This window comes from Furipterus horrens, unplaced genomic scaffold (genome assembly GCF_987537825.1).
Source record: "Furipterus horrens unplaced genomic scaffold, mFurHor1.1.pri manual_scaffold_6, whole genome shotgun sequence".
NCBI lineage: Eukaryota > Metazoa > Chordata > Mammalia > Chiroptera > Furipteridae > Furipterus > Furipterus horrens.
Genome location: NW_028327176.1, coordinates 176538093 through 176550392, shown reverse-complemented (window position 1 = coordinate 176550392; position 12300 = coordinate 176538093).

The window sequence follows — 12300 nt, the reverse complement described above, 5'->3', positions numbered from 1 at the left end:
GCTCTTCTTTATCAGCCCTTGGGGAACAACACCTTCCTTCTTCCTTCCTTCCCCTCTTCTCCTCTCTCCCAGCCACACATCTTTTCAAATGTGATGTCCCCTCCCCCCTCAACATTCTCCCAAGGATTCACACCAGGTAGTTCACTCATTATTAGAAATTAACCCTTAGGAGAAACTTGTTGACTAGAAATTGGAATCAAGAAAGGGAGTGAGAAAAGCTGCTTGGGAGGTAGCAATAGGGGGAAGAAGTACCATAGGGATGTAAGAAGGTACTCAACCAAATTCATCAACCTTACACCTGCCCAGCCACGCCAACCCTGGCCACAACATCGCAGTAAGTATTGACATATACACCACAAGACAGTGGGTCCCAAACTTGGCTACACATTAGAATCACCTCATGCCAGGTTGCACCTGATGCCAATTAAATCAGAATCCCTGGGGTGAGACCCAGCCATAGGTGGTTTGGTAACTCCCCAAGTGACTTCCATGTGTAACCAACTTTGAAAACAGGTGTCAGAGAGTCATGCTTCTTAAATGTAAATGTACCTGAGAACAACCTGGGAACCTTGTGAAATACAGATTAGAATTAAGTAGGTCTGGGGTGGGGTCTGAGATTCCGAGATCAGGCTGGTGCTGCTAGTTTGGGGCCATTCTGGCAAGGCCACATATAATCTAGCTGTAGACACTGCCCACGTGTGTGTCCAGAGCTCCTGGGGAGGACCTGGAATTTAGACTGCCCTCCCCCAGGCCAAGGAATGTTTTCACAAGGTGGTGTAACCTTCCCTTTGTGCCTCTAGGACAACTCCGTTATCCCAGCCCCATTATCTGGCTGAATCTCATCCATCCTGCCTGGCTGCAGAGGCCACAGGACTCTGGGAAAATACTCTGCTTATACCCATGAGGAACCAGATCACATTTTTTCTGACTAAGAAATACAGGGAGCTCCTGGTCACGTTTAGCCTGCTCTTGAAATCCAAGGCTCAGTTCTGAAAATGGAACACAGTCTCTTGGGAGAAGTTCACTCTTCTACAGATGGGTCAGCATCTGGGGGCACAGGGGACAACAAAGCCGAAAGTTGTCACTTCCCAAAGTCCTTTAAGAGCACACAGAAGGCACAGATTTCTTAAAGGTAAAAATAATGTCATAAAATGAAGCCCATAGTTCACATGTTGTACACTTTGCACACTCGCATTTAAGAGGTGCATATGTGCCTTAATTTGTCTCTATGAAAAGAAAATATGGTGATACAAGTCATGTTTATTTTATGTACAGTCACCAACTGGACTAATTTTCAGTTGTCTTTTTAGAATCATCTGGACAGTTAATCTTTGTAAAACTCAATCAAGATTATCCATGGGTCAAGTTCAGTTTGGCCAAGACATAAAGAGCAAGAGGTAAAAGATTTCCCATTCAATTCTTTACACAATAAAAATTCGGCAAAAGAGTCTTGCCACAAACCCCACGGCCTACGTCTCATTACCTGTACTGAATAATTGCAACCAGCTTTATCCAATGTGATCTGCAAAGTCAGACTGACAACACCTTTAATGTTCTTTAAGTATATATGTTGCGCAGCAAAAACAACATTACAAGAATAAGAAAAGAGAGGGCTTCTGTGGAAAGCAGAGCTAGCTATTTGGAGTGGAGTCAGAGACGCGGAAATGTGCCCTTTTATGAAACTCGGATTCAGGTGGTGGTGAGGCTGAGTTAGAGCTGAGGCTTGAGGCCAAAGCATAAGGGGATCAAGGTGGCGGGTAGTGTACACCTGGGCAGCATTGCGAGGGCCTTTGGCTGCAATCGGTACTTTTGATGTTAGTTTTATTTCCAACTTCCAGCTCCCATGTATATGCTCTAGATTGAAAATCAGAAAACAATCTGTGGAAACTTAACAAATCTGGTGGACTTTTAAAAAACAGTTCTGCAGTTCTTAAGGTAATGCTTATTTCCAAAGCATTTAAAAATTATTAATTATTTAATTCTCATAACTTCCCTATGTGGTAACTCCACACTCTCATTCCCACTTTAAATACCGAGATAGGAGAGACAAGGTTAAGTGATGCGCCCCACGTTGCGCAGCACCGCGCTGGCAGCACCTGCCGAGCTCCTGGTTCTGTCAGTCCCCGCGCACCGAGCGGCCCCCAGGACCGCCGTGCACACCGCGCAGAGGGGAGCCCGGGCACCAGGCCAGGTGCAGTGGCCGGGCGACCGCAGAGGTTCTGGCTCCAGGCTTTATCCAGAACAGTGAAGGACCCGATGAACAAACAGGCTTGCCAAACTCTGACCACCACCTGCATAGGTTTTTACAGGGAGAAAAAACGCACATCCCACGTTCTCTGACCGGCACCCCCCGCCTTCTTCCCCAGGACGCTTTATTTCAGAGAAGCCTGAACAGTGGGGAGGGTTTCAGAGACCTGCATTGGCCCAGCCCCCGAAGTGAGAGGACCGCACCCTTCCGAGGGACAAAGTCGCGCTTAAGACCGAGAGAAGGTTCCTCTTCCTGATGGCTAAGCCTAAGAACCAGAGCAGCATGTGCTCCGGACACCGCACACCGCAAACCGCTTCCTAACGCGGCGGGTTGCAAGTCAGTCCCGGCGAGACGCGCGCCCACCCGGCGCAGCCTGGTTCGAGCATCTCCGGCCGAGGGTACGGGGCCGCAGGCAGGCAGCCTAGGAGATGGGCGGCAGGGTGAGTTCAGCTTCGCCCTCCCTCCACCTCCTCCAGCCCCTCCCCTCCCGCCACCAGCCTGCGAGACCGGTGCCCGAGGACGCCTCGGGCTGGCAGCCTAGCCATCGCCGCGCCTGCCCGCGCCCACCCTTCCACGGGCGCCGACCGGACCCAACGCCCTGAGCCGCCCGTACCTGAGCCGGAGATGTGGACCCGGAGAGGGCGGCCCCTGCTTGAGCACGACGACAGGTCACTCTGGGAGCGGCCACGGGGGCTCGGATCACCCGGCAGCCTGCGTAGGGCCCGCGGCGGGGCGGACGCCTGGGGCTCAGAGGCTTCAGCCGCCACCTGCCCGACTGGCTCCCGCGGGTGCTCCGCAGGGCTCCTGCCCGCCTCGGCCATTGGCTCCTCCGGTTGCCGGCCGGAGCGCGGGGTGGGGCCGGCGCCGAGCGTTGTGCTACCCGGCGCGCCGCGACCCGGTGGCAGCGCGAAGGGCCGGGAGGCTGGACTCTGGGCGCCTAGAAGCTGGTCGGGAGGGCGGGAGGAGGAAGAGGACAGAAAAGTTTGCACAGGAAGGAGCCGCCTACAGCCTGTTCTCGCTCCCGCCGGCGAAAGCCGCAGGGCTTGGTGCCGGCCGCCCTCGGTGCCCGCGAACCTGCCCGGCTGCTCCTCCCCCAAGGTCCTGGCCACTGCCCTTTGCAGGGTGGCAGCAGGAAGGTCCCCTCTGGCTGGCTGTCACGCAGCCAGCAGAGAAGTGGGGTCTGGGCTTCTGGAGCTGGGATGCAAGGTCAGGGGTAACTACCATTTCCATTTATTGGGGGGTGGGGGGAGGTGGAAGGGGCGTGGAATGCCGTGTACACACACACACACACACACACACACACACACGCACTCGCGCACACGCGCGAGGGCGCGCGAGGCTAGAGGTGGAATAGAAATGATCATACCCTGTTTAGGGTATGAAACTGCAGGGCCCAAGGGGCTGGTGGGTCACCGGCAGATCCCAGAATCCCTTAAGTCCGATGACCTTCTCCTGTCACCCCGCGCCTGAAAAGTCCTTCTCGCCCTCTCCTTGTTGCCCACATCCCTGGATTTCTGTCTGCCGGGTAGAGTCAAAGGTCATGTTTAAAACACCAGTCTTCCCACAACTGAGTAAATAACACAGATTTGATGTTTGAGCCAATGCTTTCCAACGGAAGGACTGGTCTCCCAGTTGGGTTCGTTGGAAGCATCTTAGCTGACACCATGCCTTGTAGAGATTTGCAAAACCGGCAGTTGGCATTTTACTGGGTCAGCGGGTGATTTCACAACCTAACCTTTATCAATTTCATGATGAGGTACCCAAGTTAGGACTTGCCCAGAATTAAACAGCTGCAAATCAGCCTCAACAGTCACTATTCCTGGAAGCTCATGGCAAGGGACAGACGTCCCTGGGTTTGTGTGCAGGCCATAGATGGGAAGCAGAAATAGGTGATGAATGGGGGGTGGGGGAAATAGGGTGAAACAGGGTTAGCCATTAACCTTTATTGGCAAACGCACACCCATGTTCTAGGGGCTCTGTCCGACTCTTTGCAGATATTAATATCTTTTAATAAGAAAAAACAACCCAAGCAGAGGAGGTACAAGAAAGGAGGGACAAAAATAAGGGATGCAAGCTAGAGAGTTACATTGATACCCACGAAGGCCTTTGTAGCAACTAGGCCGGTGGAATAAGAACAGCTCACCCTTGATCATTTAAAAGGGCTTCCACCTGTCATTCCCACGGCAACTCTGTGGGCAGGGTATGGTTATTCCAGTTTTGCTGTGGAAACTGTCCAAATACAGGTCCATTTCCACAAAGTCAGCCAAGCTTGCCTGGTCTTGCCACGCAATGTTTCCTGAGCTCCCCCCTTTTTAAATTCACACCACTCCAAATGCTACTTCACTTTCTTGATAATATGTGTTGTTTAGGACAGAAAAAAATATGTCTGCTTCACAGCATTGACTGCATTATTTTTGTTAGATAGGTCACTGATAGGGTTGAAAAGACACTTAGCTGGACTTCCCATTGTCCCTGAATAATGAGCATTAGATCACAATTGTACCTCCCATCACCATTGGCTCTCCTGTGTAACTGCCCCATGATGCTGTCTGTATTTCTGAGTCCACTTGCTCAGCATTTACCCACCCGCCCCCACACTCCAGTAGGTTGCCTTCCCTCCAGAGCCCACGTCCCTGCTTCCTGCATAGAGGTCTCACCCCACTTTCTTCGCCCTGTTGCTTACAGTATGAGGCCTCCTGCCATCCTCCAGGCCTCCTGCTTCTCTCTTCTCTGGTTTATTCTCTCTACCATCTCTTCTGAATATGAACAAGTAACTAAATACTTCAGAACACACAAAGTCTCCCTGGCTCTTATTCAGTTACTCAGCAATTTATCATTTCAACTTTTAGTTAATATATACATATCTGAGTGGGCCAGGCACTGTGCTAGGTGCTCCATGCCCTCAAGGAACCCCTCAATGCTATATTCCTCCATTCATTTTCCCTCCACAGTCAAGCTTCTAGAGAGAGTAGCATCCACTTGCTAGTCCCTGTTCTTCTAGCCCTCCTTCTCCATGCATTCCTTTACTGTCTGCACTGTGACTTCTGCCCTACTACTGTATGGCGATGCTTTGGCTAAGATCACTTTTGAGCACTTACTTGCCAAATGTACCGGGGATCTCTCAGGTCTGGCTTAATCTGACCCCACTGAAACTTTGCACACCCTGACCACCTGCTCCTTCTCTGGACTCTGCTCCCCTGGTTTCTGGGGTACTCATCTTCCTGGGGGTCCCTTGGGCTTCTCTGCCTCCTAGTTATTCACATCTCAGGATCTCTTATTTCCATCTGTTCTTGCCAAATACTCTTCAGGGGTCCAGCATTAGCCCTTTCTTCTTCACACTTGACATATAATTTTTTTCCTAAGAAGTCTTATCTTGAGCTGTGAACTATGCACAGATGCCTCCCAAATCTCTCCCTCCAGCCCCAACTTCTCTCCTGGTCTCTGGACCCCAATGTCCAGCTGCCTACTGGGCTTCTCTTTATGAGGTTCGGTTCCTTGACCCCAAGGCTGAATGCCTCCTTCTTCCCCATGAACCTGTTCTGCCCGTTCTCTGTCTGAGATAAATATCTTGAGAATTGATCTCTTCCCTGCTCTCCCACAGCCACTTCTTTGGCTTGAAACGTCACCTTCTATTTTCCTTTTAAAGAACTTGCCTCTAGGCTCACTTCCTTTCCCTCTGCCCCATCTCTTTCCCAGAATAATTTTTCCAAAAGACACACATGACTTCGCTTCTCCTCCACAAATAAGGGTCCATGGCCCACCTTGGGCATAGTTCTTAGTGTGGCATGTCAGGACTTATCTCCCCTGCCCCAAATTCTTTCCTTGCTGCTCGTGTACATATGCTGCTCTCTGACATGCAGGGGCATTTGTAGTTTCCTGTTCCTCTTCTCCCCGTGTCCTTGCGCCCCCATTCCCTCTGCACTTTGATGCCTCACCTTTCATTCCTATCTGCCTGGCCATCACTCAGCCGGCCTCAGGCCAAGTGTCTCGCCATGAAGCTTTCCCCGTACCTCCCAACCTCAAAGCCAGGCAAGGACCCCTCCCGAACAGTGCCATTATGTCCCATATGAATCTCTGTGTCACTTTCCATACCAAACTGTAGCTTTGGGGATGCTAGCCTATTTCTCCTACTCCCTGTGAACTACTTCAGGCAGGAAGTACCCAGACTGGCCTATGTTCTCCCAGCACTGCTGTGTGTTGAATGAATGAATCAATCAATGAATGAAATCTCTTTGGGGCGGCAGACATCAACACATAATTACCCGGCAATTCATGGCAAGTGACAAAAGTGACATGGACATGGAAAGCACGATGAACACCCAGAGGAGCAGACACCAAACTTGCGTGAGGTGAAGGATCAGGGAAGGCTTCTCAGAGGAAGTGACACCTGAGATGCAAAGGCACCACAGGCTGAGGAAGGGCATCTGCCAGGACACAGAGGTTTGAGGAAGTGAGGCTCCTGGGGACACTATGGTATATGCTTGGAGAACAGGAGTTCACGGGGGGTGAGGGTGGCTAAATTTTGAGACTGAAAAGGTAAACAAGATTAGGATTAGGATTCACTTTTCGAATACCATCAGGCTTGTACAATCCTAAAATGATTAGTCATTATATTATTTGGGTTCTGTTCATTTCCAGTTTTGTTTATCCTGTCTCACTCCTGCTATAAGATTTCTATTTCCTTAGAAATATCTCTCAGCCCAGAGGGCAATATTTTGCCCAGAACTTAATAAACAAGCTATGGTTCAGTTTTTTAACATGAAATGTTTGTAGATATGTTTCGTTTGCTTTTTATTCAGTTATTTTCATTAAATGTTATTCCTGAAAGACTAGAAATAAAAACAGAAGGTGAAAAAGGAATTACTTGTTGATTTAACATACCCAAAATAATTTTATTGTTCTACCATTTTCTTTGGCATTATGATTTACATAAGATGACACAAGATATACATGAAAATGCATTGATTAATTTCATTTATCATTCACTTCATAAATGCAAATTTAGTTTGATATGCCCATTCATGCTTAGAACACTCTGCTTTCAACAGGAGCACATGGATGTAGTGTGGAATCTCCCCATTCCCTGGAGGTGGCTCCCTCTTCCCTCCCTCGGCCTGGTGGGCCTCTCCTAAAGCCACAACCAGTGTGAAGGGCTCTTTGTGTATTGTAGTTTAACTTATGGAAGGAGGGACTTTTATTCAAGTACTTCAATGCAGAGTAAAAAGTATTTATAGTTTTTAAAATCAGACACACTAGAGAACTGAAGGATATTTTGTAACTGATCGATATTTCTTCACTGTAACTGATTGGTAGTCTTTAGGCAGGAATGGTATACAAACAGTTGTGCTGCTCAAATTCCAAACGAACTTTCTAAATACAAGACGTTTCTTGAAGACAATACCAATCCCCCTTAACTTGGATTACTTTTATAATTATAATTTTATTTTGCTGTCTTCCCCTCCCACTATATTTGTACAAAGCTCTGTTTATCAGACTTTATATATAAAGCACACACACACAAATACAGTGTAAATTTGTTCTTCAGGACACATGATGCCAGAATGAAGGCATTAGAAATGAGTGTCTTTCATGGACAATATTGTTTCCTTAATACAGGTAGATAAAATCGCCGTGAGTGAGAGAAGGGGAATCAAAGTAATATTTGAAAAGAAGTAGCAGAGATCAGAATGGATGATATACATAACCAAAATGAAATAGCAGAAAGACAAGGAACCCAGGTAATAAACAGGGCCTCATAACAAAGGAAATGAAGCTGAAGGGCAACAATATAGTAAAAGTAGGCCAGCATTTAAGGTCACATTAAAAAAAAAAGAATCAGTAAGAAATAGGTAACTAGCTTTGATGGCCTCTAAGGTTTCTTCTTGTCTGAGATTTCATGGTTCTATGGACACTTTTATTTATATTCATTTTGAAAGGGAGTAGGGAAAGTGTCGCTGGTTCGATCTTCCAGTCAGGGCACATCAGAGAAGGAAAACTCTGACTCCAAAAAACCTCCGCTGCCTTGCGGCATACCTCTTCAGGGGAAAGGCTAAGGGAGTAAACCCCGACAGAAAATCCGGAGCCGGAGTCCCTAAGGCGGTTTGACGTTGTAGTCAACACCGGCAACTCCTGCGGCGCACCTGAAGCCAAGCTGTATTGACTCCGTCTTTCCCTTGGACCCTTCAGCTGCGAAGAGAGGGGGGGTCTGCTGCATGGGCAACAGCAGACCCTCCATATCACCCTGCCCAGGCTCTGTAGCTTCAGCTTCACTGGAGAGGACACTCTAGCGTCATCGCAAGATGTCGATTCAACACGGGAGGAGACACATACCGTGTCACTCCCGAGTCGGACTGCACAACCATTCTCGGCGGTGCAGATAGACTCTTAAGAAGCTACACCATCGTCTCTCAAGACGGACGGCTGCCGACGAAGGATGCAAAAGAGGAAGAGGCAGGAAAAGCCTCCCAGGCAGAGGGAATGGCAGGTTCAGGGGCAGGGCAGGAAATGGCAGAGAGAAGTAGCAAGGTGAGTCTGGAGCCTTTGAGGAGAGTAGGGACGCGGTGGGACATGAAACAGAGAAGGCTGTCAAAGGATTTAGCAGAGTGGTAACAAGGTCAGAGTCATTACCTTTTGCTACAATTTTGATACCTACGTGATACTTAATCGATGTGCATACTTAATTTGTTGGGTTGTTTTAAGAATTGAAAAATAATGTATATAAAGTGCTGAGTGTAATGATTGGCATATACTGGAAGGTCAATACAATACTCTTAAGACATTTGCAATATGCAGTATACTTCTTTGTTTCTATAAAGCATACCCAGCTCAGCTTTATCTATAAAGGTTACTCCCAAGATATTTTCCAGAATGAATTCCTTCTCCTTGGATCACACAAGAGCTTTCTTTAGTGCTTAAGACTTTAGGAAGATAGGAGAGGACTGTTCTAATAATTCTTAGTCCACTGGTTGCCAAGGTCAGCTCTAGGGTCCTTCACCTAGACTTTCAAGGCATCAGCATGTAGTGTCCAGGATGACCAGTCAACACAGAACCCCCTCTCCCACATCCTGAATCCTCAGAGAATATTTGTTAAACGGGGTGTTAAGGAACCCATCACTCAGGTGTCAAAAGGTTAGAAGTACCCAATACACCTGGGGATCGGATCCTCCTCAATTCAACCCTCAAAACACTAACATCAATTGCCGGTGGGAATTCAAAAAGACACAGGCACTTGGGAAACTAGTTTGGCAGTTTCTTCTAAAGTGAGACGTGCACTCACACTGTGACTCAGCAATCTCAGTCAAAGTATTTACTGTAGGGAGATAAAAACTTACACTTATCCAAAACTCTGAAAGCAAGTGTTTATAGCACCTTTTTTCGTAATCTGCAAAAACAAGGAACGACCCAAGTAAGTACTTTCATACAACGGACTACTTACTACTCAGCAAAGCAGACGTAGGAAATACTGAAACATACAACATGGAAGAATCTCAAAAGCAGTGTGCAAAGTAGAAGAAGGAAGGCTCAAGGGACTTCGTATAGTATTGTTTCACTTCAATGGTATTCTGGAAAAAGCAAAGCTCTGGGAACAGAAAACAGAGTAGTAGATGCGAGGGAGTAGAGAGTGGGCATGACATTTTGGACCAATGGGATTGTTCTATGACTTGGTGGTGGTGGTGATTACACAAGGTTATTTGTCAAAAGTCATAGAACTGTGTGCCAAAAAGAGAGTCTTTTACTGTATGGAAATTATATTTCAAGAAGAAGAAAGAAAATAAACTCCCCACCACATTGCTTTCCCTTTCTTTCCCTTGGGAGACAAGCCAACCTCATTTCCTTGAATGGCCAAGACCTGTAGCAGGCAGGGATGTACACAGAGATTGTTTTGTGCTTAGAAACTTCTCTGGTTTGGAGGCTTGTGCTCACACATAAAAACATAAAAGACGTTCAAATGCTATTCTAGGGCTCCTTGGAAGCCAAGGTCTACCCTTCTGGAGGAGAGACAAAATTATCTTTTATCCCTTCTTGATGCATCTCCAGCTGCATGGGGGTGGGAAGGGGACCCAAACAAGCAAACAGAGAACATTTTAGAGGTTGTCCTTAGACTTGGAATTTATGGTTTGATTGTTTTTAATCTTGCCCTCCCAGAAGGGAGAGAAGTAAATAAATATTACCTGTAATTCCTTGATGAGATGACCTTGTGGAGAAATAAGGTGATGTAACCTCTCAATAAGTTTTCTTCTACATTCTATCTCAGAATAGCATCCCAGCACAGGGTCTATTCTGGAGGCTGGTTCTGTGGGAGTGAGTGGGGCAAGGGTGGACCGCCAGGAGCTCCCAGAGAAACAGCCAGGGCAGCGGGGGAGACTGGAAAAAAGGAAAGCACACAAACGCCGTCATTTCTCACGGTTACAATACTTTGAAGGAAATGAATAGGGTGATCTGATAAGAAATAGCCAGAAAGGGGGGTCCTTTTAACTAGCACGGTCAGGGAAGTCCTTTCTGAAGATGGGACCTTTGTACACACCCGAAGACAGAGGACACATTACAGGCTGAAGGGTGGCAGATGTGAAAACTGCAGGAAGAACGAGCCACGGAAAGACCACAAGGATGTAATGAGCCAGGGGGAGGCGGTGTGCATGTGATCCAGGTGTTCTGCTAGTTCCGGTGGAATGAAGTCCATGGAAGGCTTTCAGCAGGAGTGTGGCATGATCTGAAGTACATTTTGAAAGTCTTAGTGGATTTTTATTTTCTGGACTGGAGGTAGGGGATGAAGGAAAGCAATGACTCAAGGACTACTCCAAGATTTTTGGCTCAAAATAGAAGCGAGAAAGACTTGTTTTACTTAATAATTTTAAAATAAGCCAGAGCTATAACTAAACCAAGTGGTGTTGGCATATTAAGACTCACTTCACATGTGTAATATACCAGGCATTACACTAAGTGCTTTAAACGTGTTGCTGTAACACAATAAGTCCTCACAGAAACCTATTAGCACTGTTTTACAGATGAGAAATGAAGGCGCAGAAAGCGTGAGTGAAGTGTCCTAAGTCCCAAAGCTCATGGGCAGACTGGCTCGAGAGCCCCTGTTCTAACCACGTATCACTTTACCCGTGACTGTGCCAATGGACCAGAGTATAAAATCCTAAAAATCAAATATATCTGTTTTAGTCTATCATAAAGGCACCAGAACAGATCAATGGGAATTCATCAATAAACAGTGTTGATTTTTTTTCCAAACTATTTGTAAGCTATTTTAAAAATCTTCCTTTGACACATCACTAAAAAAGATACACTACATAGAGAGAGATTAAATAGTTTAATTTTAAAAAGAAACACACACAAGCCATAAAAAGCAAGAAGAAAATATGGGATAGAAAAAGCACTTTCTAGAAATGAAAGTAATAGAAAAAATGACAGGCAAAAAAAATCAACGTTTGACTTTATAAAAACCAAAAACTATAATGTAAAACAACTCAGAAACAAAATGAAATTGCTTTCCAGAAATATTGTATGTAATTTACACTATCACTCACAAGATCATATCAGTTCCTACCCTTGCTCACAGTATTTGAGAGTACCCATCATACTTAGCCAGCTTTGCCCATAAATTTTTAAAAAATATTTTCTGGATTGACAAAAAAGAAAATGGTAAACATCTGTTGTTATAATTAGCATTTTAAAAGTCTGGTGCCTTTGAACACCTGTTTGATCTCTTTATTGCCCATTATTTGTAGTTCCTGTTTGTGAAATGGTTGTTTATGCCCTTTCTCTGCGGGGATTTTAGCCTTATTGATTTGTATGAGCACTTTATAGATCGAGAAGAGTACAGTTTTTCTCATATTTGCAGAAAATGTATTTGCTCAGTTTGTTGTTTACCTTTTAGTTTCTATTTCACATTTTTTTTGTTGTTATTGTTAATGGGCTTTTTAATTCCTTTTTCAAGCCAGCTGTTGTGTATACAGGAAAGCTATTGATTTTTGTATCTTTGTAACCTAGTACCTTATTGAACTCTTTTTTAGCTCTAAGCATTTTCAGCTGATTCTTGGTTTGTT